We start from the raw sequence: 9,062 nt of genomic DNA on the forward strand, positions 1-9,062 counted from the left end.
CTCCCCCCAGTTTATATACTAGATGTGATGTCACATGGTATGGAATACCCCGTTGGCCACTTTGGGTCAGCTGTCCTGGCTGTGTCCCCTCCTAACTTCTTGTGCCCCTCCGGCCTTCTCGCTGGCTGGGCATGAGAAGCTGAAAAATCCTTGACTTAGTCTAAACACTACTGAGCAACAACTGAAAACATCAGCATTATCAACATTCTTCTCATACTGAACCCAAAACATAGCACTATACCAGCTACTAGGAAGACAATTAACTCTACCCCAGCTGAAACCAGGACAGTATCCACCCCTTATTCGATACCATTAACATGCTCAGTTCCCATACCTTCAGTTACATCCTGGTCAATCATCACCATCTTTTCCATCCTTTGATATATATGTATATATGTGTACACACACAGAGATATCATTCCTTTAGTTTATGGCTCATGTTCATAAAAAGTTCATTGAGTTCATTTAGTCCCCGATTCTGGGCTCCATCTGTCATACCAGTATTTCTGGGCAGGAGGGATGGTGTAAAGTCCTCTTTCTTACTTAGCAGAGCAGCACTGGGCTTCAGTGCGGTATGGCGAGTGGGTAACATTGGGCGCAACAGGAGGATGGTGCGTAATGTTGGATTGTTGCATGCTGAAGTCAGTTCTGGTTCCATCACTGCTGTGCTTTGCTCAGTTTTATCACAGTTCATTCTTGCTTGATCTAAGTGATTCTTACTGTAATACCATGGATATAGCATATAACAATTATAGTGACGATGACATACAGTGGCAAGGTTATATAGCAATTAACATCATACAATTTGATTCATTGGCTATTCTCACCTAAAATCAAATCCCCTTGAGGCACACATCAGACTTCCCTATCTTTTCACATCACCCACCAAGTGCATCCAGGTCCTTGAGCAAAAGCAATCCCACGAATGGGTTTACCTCTGCCTGAGGCAGAAGTAACCCAGACTGTCTTCCCTAACATATTTGTTATGTGCACTACATGGATATTATTCCCTTCTACAGTATGTAAAAGTTCTGAATGGGCAGGGCCACCCCGATTGGCAGATCCTCTGGTGTTGACTAACCAGGTGGCTTTTGCTAAATGTGTATCCCAATGTTTGAAGGTTCCACCCCCCATTGCTCTCAATGTAGTCTTTAACAGTCCATTGTATCGCTCAATTTTCCCAGAGGCTGGTGCATGATAGGGGATGTGATATACCCACTCAATGCCATGCTCTTTGGCCCAGGTGTCTATGAGGTTGTTTCGGAAATGAGTCCCATTGTCTCACTCAATTCTTTCTCGGTGCGGTGTCACCACAAGACTTGTTCTTCAAGGCCCAGGATAGTGTTCTGGGCAGTGGCATGGGGCACGGGATATGTTTCCAGCCACCCAGTGGTTGCTTCCACCATTGTGAGCACATGGCACTTGCCTTGGTGAGTTTGTGGGAGTGTGATATAGTCAATCTGCCAGGCTTCCCCATATTTATATTTCAGCCATCGCCCTCCATACCACAGCGGCTTCAGCTGCTTGGCTTGCTTAATTGCAGCACATACTTCACATTCATGGATAACTTGTGCAATAGTGTCTATGTTCAAGTCCACCCCTCCATCACAAGCCCATCTATATGTTGCATCTCTTCCCTGATGGCCCGAGGTATCATGGGCCCACTGAGCCATAAATAGCTCACCCTTATGTTGCCAGTCCAGATCCACCTGAGCCACCTGTTGGTTGTTTTGATGTTCTTCAGTGGCCCAACTCTTGCATACATGAGCATCTACATAACATACTTTTACCACTAGCTTCTCTATCCGAACAGCAATATCTTGCCACAGCGCAGCAGCCGAAATGGGTTTACCTCTGCGCTGCCAGTTGCTCTGCTTCCATTGCTGTAACCACCCCCACAGGGCATTTGCCACCATCCATGAGTCAGTATAGAGATAGAGCACTGGCCACTTCTCTCCTTCAGCAATGTCCAACGCTAGCTGGATGTCTTTCACCTCTGCAAACTGACTCAATTCACCTTCTCCTTCAGCAGTTTTGGCGACTTGTCGTGTAGGACTCCATACAGCAGCCTTCCACCTCCGATGCTTTCCCACAATGCGACAGGACCCATCAGTGAACAGGGCATATTGCCTCTCATTTTCTGGCAGTTTATTATACAGTGTGGCCTCTTCAGCACACGTCACCTCCTCCTCTGGCGACATTCCAAAATCTTTGCCTTCTGGCCAGTCCATGATCACTTCCAAAATTCCTGGGTGACTGGGATTTCCTATGTGAGCCTGTTGTGTGATCAGTGCGACCCACTTACTCCACGTGGCATCAGTTGCATGATGTGTGGAGGAGACCCTCCCTTTGAACATCCAGCCCAGCACTGGCAGTCAGGGTGCTAAGAGGAGCTGTGTTTCAGTACCAACCACTTCTGAGGCAGCTCGAACTCCTTCATATGCTGCCAATATCTCTTTTTCAGTTGGAGTATAGTGAGCCTCGGATCCCCGATATCCCCGACTCCAAAACCCCAGGGGTCGGCCTTGGGTCTCCCCAGGTGCTTTCTGCCAGAGGCTCCAGGTAGGGCCATTCACCCCAGCTGCAGTGTACAGCACATTTTTAACATCTTGTCCTGCCCGGACTGGCCCAAGGGCTACTGCATGAACAATCTCCCGTTTAATTTGTTCAAAGGCTTGTTGTTGCTCAGGGCCCCATTTGAAATCATTCTTCTTCCGGGTCACGTGATAGAGAGGGCTTGCAATCAGACTGTAATTTGGAATATGCATTCTCCAAAAACCCACAACACCTAAGAAGGCCTGTGTTTCCTTTTTATTAGTCGGTGGAGACATAGCTGCTATTTTGTTGATCACGTCCAATGGGATCTGACGACGTCCATCTTGCCATTTTATTCCTAAAAACTGGATCTCCTGTGCAGTTCCCTTGACCTTACTTTCTTTTATGGCAAAACCAGCTTTCAGAAGGATTTGGGTTATTTTCTTCCCTTTCTCAAAGACTTCTTCTGCTGTGTCTCCCCATACGATGATGTCATCAATGTATTGCAGGTGTTCCGGAGCTTCACCCTTTTCCAGTGCAGTCTGGATTAGTCCATGGCAAATGGTGGGGCTGTGCTTCCACCCCTGGGGCAGCTGATTCCAGGTATACTGGACACCCCTCCAAGTGAAAGCAAATTGTGGCCTGCACTCTGCTGCCAGAGGGATTTAAAAAATGCATTAGCAATGTCAATTGTGGCGTACCACTTGGCTGCCTTTGACTCTAGTTTGTATTGAAGTTCTAGCATATCTGGAATGGCAGCACTCAGCAGTGGTGTAACTTCATTCAGCCCATGATAGTCAACTGTTAGTCTCCACTCCCCATTAGACTTTTGCACTGGCCATATGGGACTATTAAAGGGTGAGCGAGTTTTGCTGATCACTCCTTGGCTCTCCAGTTGGTGAATCAACTTGTGGATGGGAATCAGAGAGTCTCGGTTGGTGCGATATTGCCGCCGGTGCACTGTCGTGGTAGCAATTGGCACTTGTTGTTCTTCAACCCTCAGCAACCCCACAACCGAAGGGTCCTCAGAGAGGCCGGGCAAGGCGGACATCTGCTCAGTTCCCTCCGTCTCCAAGGCAGCTATACCAAAGGCCCACCGATACCCCTTTGGGTCCTTGAAATACCCTCTCCTGAGATAGTCTATGCCAAAGATGCACGAAGCCTCTGGGCCAGTCACAATGGGGTGTTTCTGCCATTCATTCCCAGTTAGGCTTACTTCAGCTTCCAATACAGTTAACTCTTGTGATCCCCCTGTCACACCAGAAATACAGATGGGTTCTGCCCCTTTATAGCTTGATGGCATTAGAGTACACTGTGCGCCGGTGTCTACTAGAGCCTTGTACTCCTGTGGGTCTAACGTGCCAGACCATCGAATCCACACAGTCCAATAGACCCGGTTATCCCTTTCCTCCACCTGGCTGGAGGTAGGGCCCCTCTAATTCTGGTCAGAGTATCCATTACCCACTTTTTGTAAAATTGACTCAAAAGCCCCTTCAAGAGGATCAGAAGTAAGATCAGCCCTTCTACTCTGTTTGGAAACTGGAGCGGCTTTTTTTCCTGGGGAAATTCCCTGTTGTGGTGGGGTTTCCTCGCAACTCATGTACCTGTGCATCTAGGACCGAGGTAGGTTTTCCATCCCATTTCCTCATGTCCTCTCTGTGGTCACAGGTAAAACCACAGGGCACCTCATGGTGTGTACTTTCTATCTCCTCTCTCTTGGGCAGAGGAACGCTCACTCCTAATAGCTGAGACATTGGTCCTTACAGGTGAGCAGTGGGACATATCCTCTTAGATTTGCTGGACATCCTGGGACAGCTTCTCCACAGCCGCAATGCAGGCTTGTACCGAGGAGGAAAGAATTTCTTCGTATTGCCAGAGTTGGCGAGCCACTTCATCCACCGTTGGTGCCTCTTCATCTTTCCAGGTCATTATCGCCAGTGAGTTGGCATAGGGCGATGGTGTGCTCCGTACAAACTTCCGCCACATGGGTCGTGTTCATTGGACTTCATCTGGATCTTTAGGCGATTGTGTGTTGTCTGAGTCACAATAAATCATGTCTCGCACGGCTTATTCCCTCAGATATTGGATACCTCTTTCCATGGTGGTCCACTTGCCTGATTGACATACAATATCATCCTTAAAAGGCTACCTTTCCTTCACGCTTGACAGGAGTCACCTCCAGAGGCTGAGGGCTGGTGCCCCTTTTCCAATTGCCTTGTCAATGCCACCTTCCATGGCAAGCGATCACAGCTGCTTGGCTTCCCTACCTTCTAATTCCAGGCTACTAGCCCCATTGTCCCACCATCAGAGCAGCCGGGTGATCATGTGCTCACCTGCACAACGGCTGAAATCTTTTCGCATATCCCGCAGCTCACTGAAGGATACGGATCAGGTGATTACCTCTGGTTCTGCCTCTTCCTCCTGTTCCCATGATTACCCTGGTTCACTTTCATCCTTCGCTAAGTGAACTGGGTTTTTTGTATATTTCTTCTTGTGTATGGGGGCAACTGATACTGATGCGGGGGTTGGAGTGGCCACAGTACCTGTCACCTTGTTGTTAGATCCAGAGTCCTTCTCTTCTTCTTGAGGATACTGAGTGGTATTGAACAGGGTTCGATCGATAGGCATGGGCCAGGCCCCAACACATTGCAGTGAGTTGTGTCTCCCTGGAATTGTCGGGGTGATGACAGCATACTTTTTCCAAGTGTTCTGCTATTTTTTCAGGATTCTGCACTTGTTCAAGGGTGAAGTTTCAAAACACTGGAGGTGTTTTGGGATACCGCCCTAGGCATTTGCCCATACTACCCCACACTCCCTGCCACTCGTAATTATCCAGCATCGGGGCAGACTTCTGGGTGATCTTCTTAAATAGTTGTTTAACCTTAAACAAGGCCTGAACCACATTCAGGGACATGCTAGTTCCTACCAATAGGACCATACTGGTCTCAATATCCCAAGGGTATTCAAAGTTTCCAAAATTCTCAAACACCATTGTAACTAGACTGGGGAAGAAAGGTGTCTCACCCACAGATTGGCTCTCTGAGGAGGAAGGGTGAATGCTGTAATTATTAATAGCTTCCCACAGATGGCTCCCGAAGTACAGAGGTGACAACAATGCTGAGTGCAAACACCGGATTAGTCCCACAACCAATAATTTTATCATACCTTAAGCCAGTATTACACAATACATCAAAGCGAAAACCTTAATCCACCTCCCACGGATGATAAGCAGCAGCACAGGGACTACATACAGCAAGTGAGGTGATACATGACAGAACTCTAAAAACAAGCGCCACATCTCCAAGAACTCATAAATCAACATGGTGACCAGCGACTATTAGACCAATGTACTAAGTGCTTGTAACAAATTTGTTTTAACAAGCTCTGGTTAGGCTTGTCATTATCTCAACCCTTTGTGCCCCACATTGGGCGCCAAAATGGACTGTTGTGGTTTAACCCCAGCCAGCAACTAAGCACCACGCAACCGCTCACTCACTTCCCCCCATCCAGTGGGATGGGGAGGAGATCGGAAAAAAAAAGTACAACTCATAGGTTGAGATAAGAACAATTTAATAGAACAGAAAGGAAGAAACTAATAATGATAATAGTAACACTAATAAAATTACAATAGTAATAATAAAAGGATTGCAATATGCAAGTGATGCACAATGCAATTGCTCACCACCCGCTGATCGACACCCAGTTAGTTCCCAAGCGGCGATCCCCCTGACCCCACTCCCCCCAGTTTATATACTAGATGTGATGTCACATGGTATGGAATACCCCGTTGGCCACTTTGGGTCAGCTGTCCTGGCTGTGTCCCCTCCTAACTTCTTGTGCCCCTCCAGCCTTCTCGCTGGCTGGGCATGAGAAGCTGAAAAATCCTTGACTTTAGACTAAACACTACTGAGCAACAACTGAAAACATCAGCGTTATCAACATTCTCCTCATGCCAAACTCAAAAACATAACACTGTACCAGCTACTAGGAAGACAATTAACTCTATCCCAGCTGAAACCAGGACAGTGGCAAACTGGTAACAACAGGCGAGAAGGCTGAGGTAGTCAACAACATTTTTGCCTCAGTCTTCACTGGCAATCTCTCTTCCCACACCTCTCGAGTGGATGGACCACAAGAGAGGGACTGGGGGAGCAAAGTCCCTCCCACTGTAAGAAAAGACCAGGTTCAATACCACCTGAGGAACCTGAATATACATAAGTCTATGGGACCTGATGAGATGCATCCCAGAGTCCTGAGGGAATTGGCTGATGTAGTTGCCAAGCCACTCTCCATGATATTTGAAAAGTCATGGCAGTCAGGTGAAGTCCCTGGTGACTGGAAAAAGGGAAACATTGCACCCATTTTTAAAGAGGGTAGAAAGGAGGACCCTGGGAACTACTGACCTGTCAGCCTTACCTCTGTGCCTGGGAAGATCATGGAATAGGTCCTCCTCGAAGCTATGCTAAGGCACATGGAGGACAGGGAGGTGTTTTGAGACGGCCAGCATGGCTTCACCAAGGGCAAGTCTTGCCTGACCAACCTAGTGGCCTTCTGTGATGGAGTGGCTACATCAGTGGTCAAGGGAAGAGCTACAGATATCATCTATCTGGATTTCTGTAAGGCCTTTGACACGGTCCCCCACAACATCCTTCTCTCGAAATTGGAGAGATATGGATTTGATGGATGGACTACTCGGTGGGATGAGGAATTGGTTGGATGTTTGCATCTAGAATGTAGTGGTCAACGGGTCAATGTCCGGATGGAGATCAGTGACCAGTGGTGTCCCTCAGGGGTCCGTATTGGGACCAGTACTGTTTAATATCTTCATCAGTGACATAGTGGGATCGAGTGCACCCTCAGCAAGTTTGCAGACGACACCAAGCTGCGTGGTGCGGTTGACACACCTGAGGGATGGGATGCCATTCAGAGGGATCTGGACAAGCTCAAGAAGTGGAACCATGTGAACCTCATGAGGTTCAACAAGGCCAAGTGCAAGGTCCTGCACCTGGGTCAGGGCAACCCCCAGTGTCAGTACAGGCTGGGGGATGAAGGGATTGAGAGCAGCTCTGTGGAGAAGGACTTGGGGGTACTGGTGGATGAAAAGCTGGACACGACTCTGCAATGTGTGTTTGCAGCCCAGAAAGCCAATCGCATGCTGGGCTGCATCAAAAGAAGCATGGCCAGCAGGTTGAGGGAGGTGATTTTGCCCCTCTGTTCTGCTCTGGTGAGACCCCACCTGGAGTACTGCATCCAGCTCTGGCATCCTCAGTACAGTAAAGACATGGATGGACCTGTTGGAGTGGGTCCAGAGGAGGGCCACAAAATGATCAGAAGGATGGAACACCTCTCCTATGAGGAAAGGCTGAAAGAGTTGGGGTTGTTTAGCCTGGAAAAAAGGTGGCTTCGGGGAGACCTTATCATAGAATCGTTTAGGTTGGAAAAGACCTTTAAGATCATTGAGTCCAACTGTCAACCATGCCCACTAAACCATGTTCTGGAGTGCCTTGTCTACGTGCTTTTTGAATACCTCCAGCGATTGTGACACTACCACTTCCCTTGGCAGCCTGTTCCAATGCCTGACAACCCTTTCAGTAAAGAAATTTCTGCTAATATCCTTATTGTGGCCTTTCAGTACTTAAAGGGGTGTGGTGGGTTGACCCTGGCTAGATGCCAGGTGCCCACCAAAGCTGCTCTATCACTCCCCCTCCTCAACTGGACAGGGAAGAGGAAATATAACTAAAAGCTCGTGGGTTGAGGTAAGGACAGGGAGAGATCACTCGCCAATTACCATCATGGGCAAAACAGACTTGACTTGGGGAAAATTAATTTAATTTATTACCAATCAACCAGAGTAGGGTAATGAGAAATAAAACCAAATCTTGAAAACACCTTCCTCCCACCCCTCCCTTCTTCCCAGGCTTAACTTTACTCCCAATTTTCTCTACCTTATCCCCGAGTGGCGCAGAAGGACGGGGAATAGGGGTTGCGGTCAGTTTGCATGTTGTTTCTGCTGCTCCTTCCTCCTCAAGGGGAGGACTCCTCACACTCTTCCCCTGCTCCAGCGTGGGGTCCCTCCCACAGGAGACAGTCCTCCACGAACTTCTCCAACTTGAGTCTTTCCCACGGGCTGCGGTTCTTCACAAACTGCTCCAGCATGGGTTCCTTCCACGGCGTGCAGTCCTTTCAGGAACAGACTGCTCCAGTGTGGGCCCCCCACAGGGTCACAAGTCCTGCCAGCAAACCTGCTCCAACGTGGGCTCCTCTTTCCATGTATCCACAGGTCCTGCCAGGAGCCTGCTCCAGCACAGGCTTCCCTCGGGGTCACAGCCTACTTCAGGGCACATCCACCTGTTCCAGCGTGGGGTCCTCCCTGGGCTGCAGGTGGATATCTGCTCCACCGTGGACCTCCATGGGCTGCAGGGGGACAGCCTGCCTCACCATGGTCTTCACCACGGGCTGCAGGGGAATCTCTGCTCTAGTGCCTGGAGCACCTCCTCCCCCTCCTTCTTCACTGACCTTGGTGTCTG

This window comes from Aquila chrysaetos (assembly GCF_900496995.4).
Source record: "Aquila chrysaetos chrysaetos chromosome W unlocalized genomic scaffold, bAquChr1.4 W_unloc_1, whole genome shotgun sequence".
Classification (NCBI taxonomy): Eukaryota; Metazoa; Chordata; class Aves; order Accipitriformes; family Accipitridae; genus Aquila; species Aquila chrysaetos.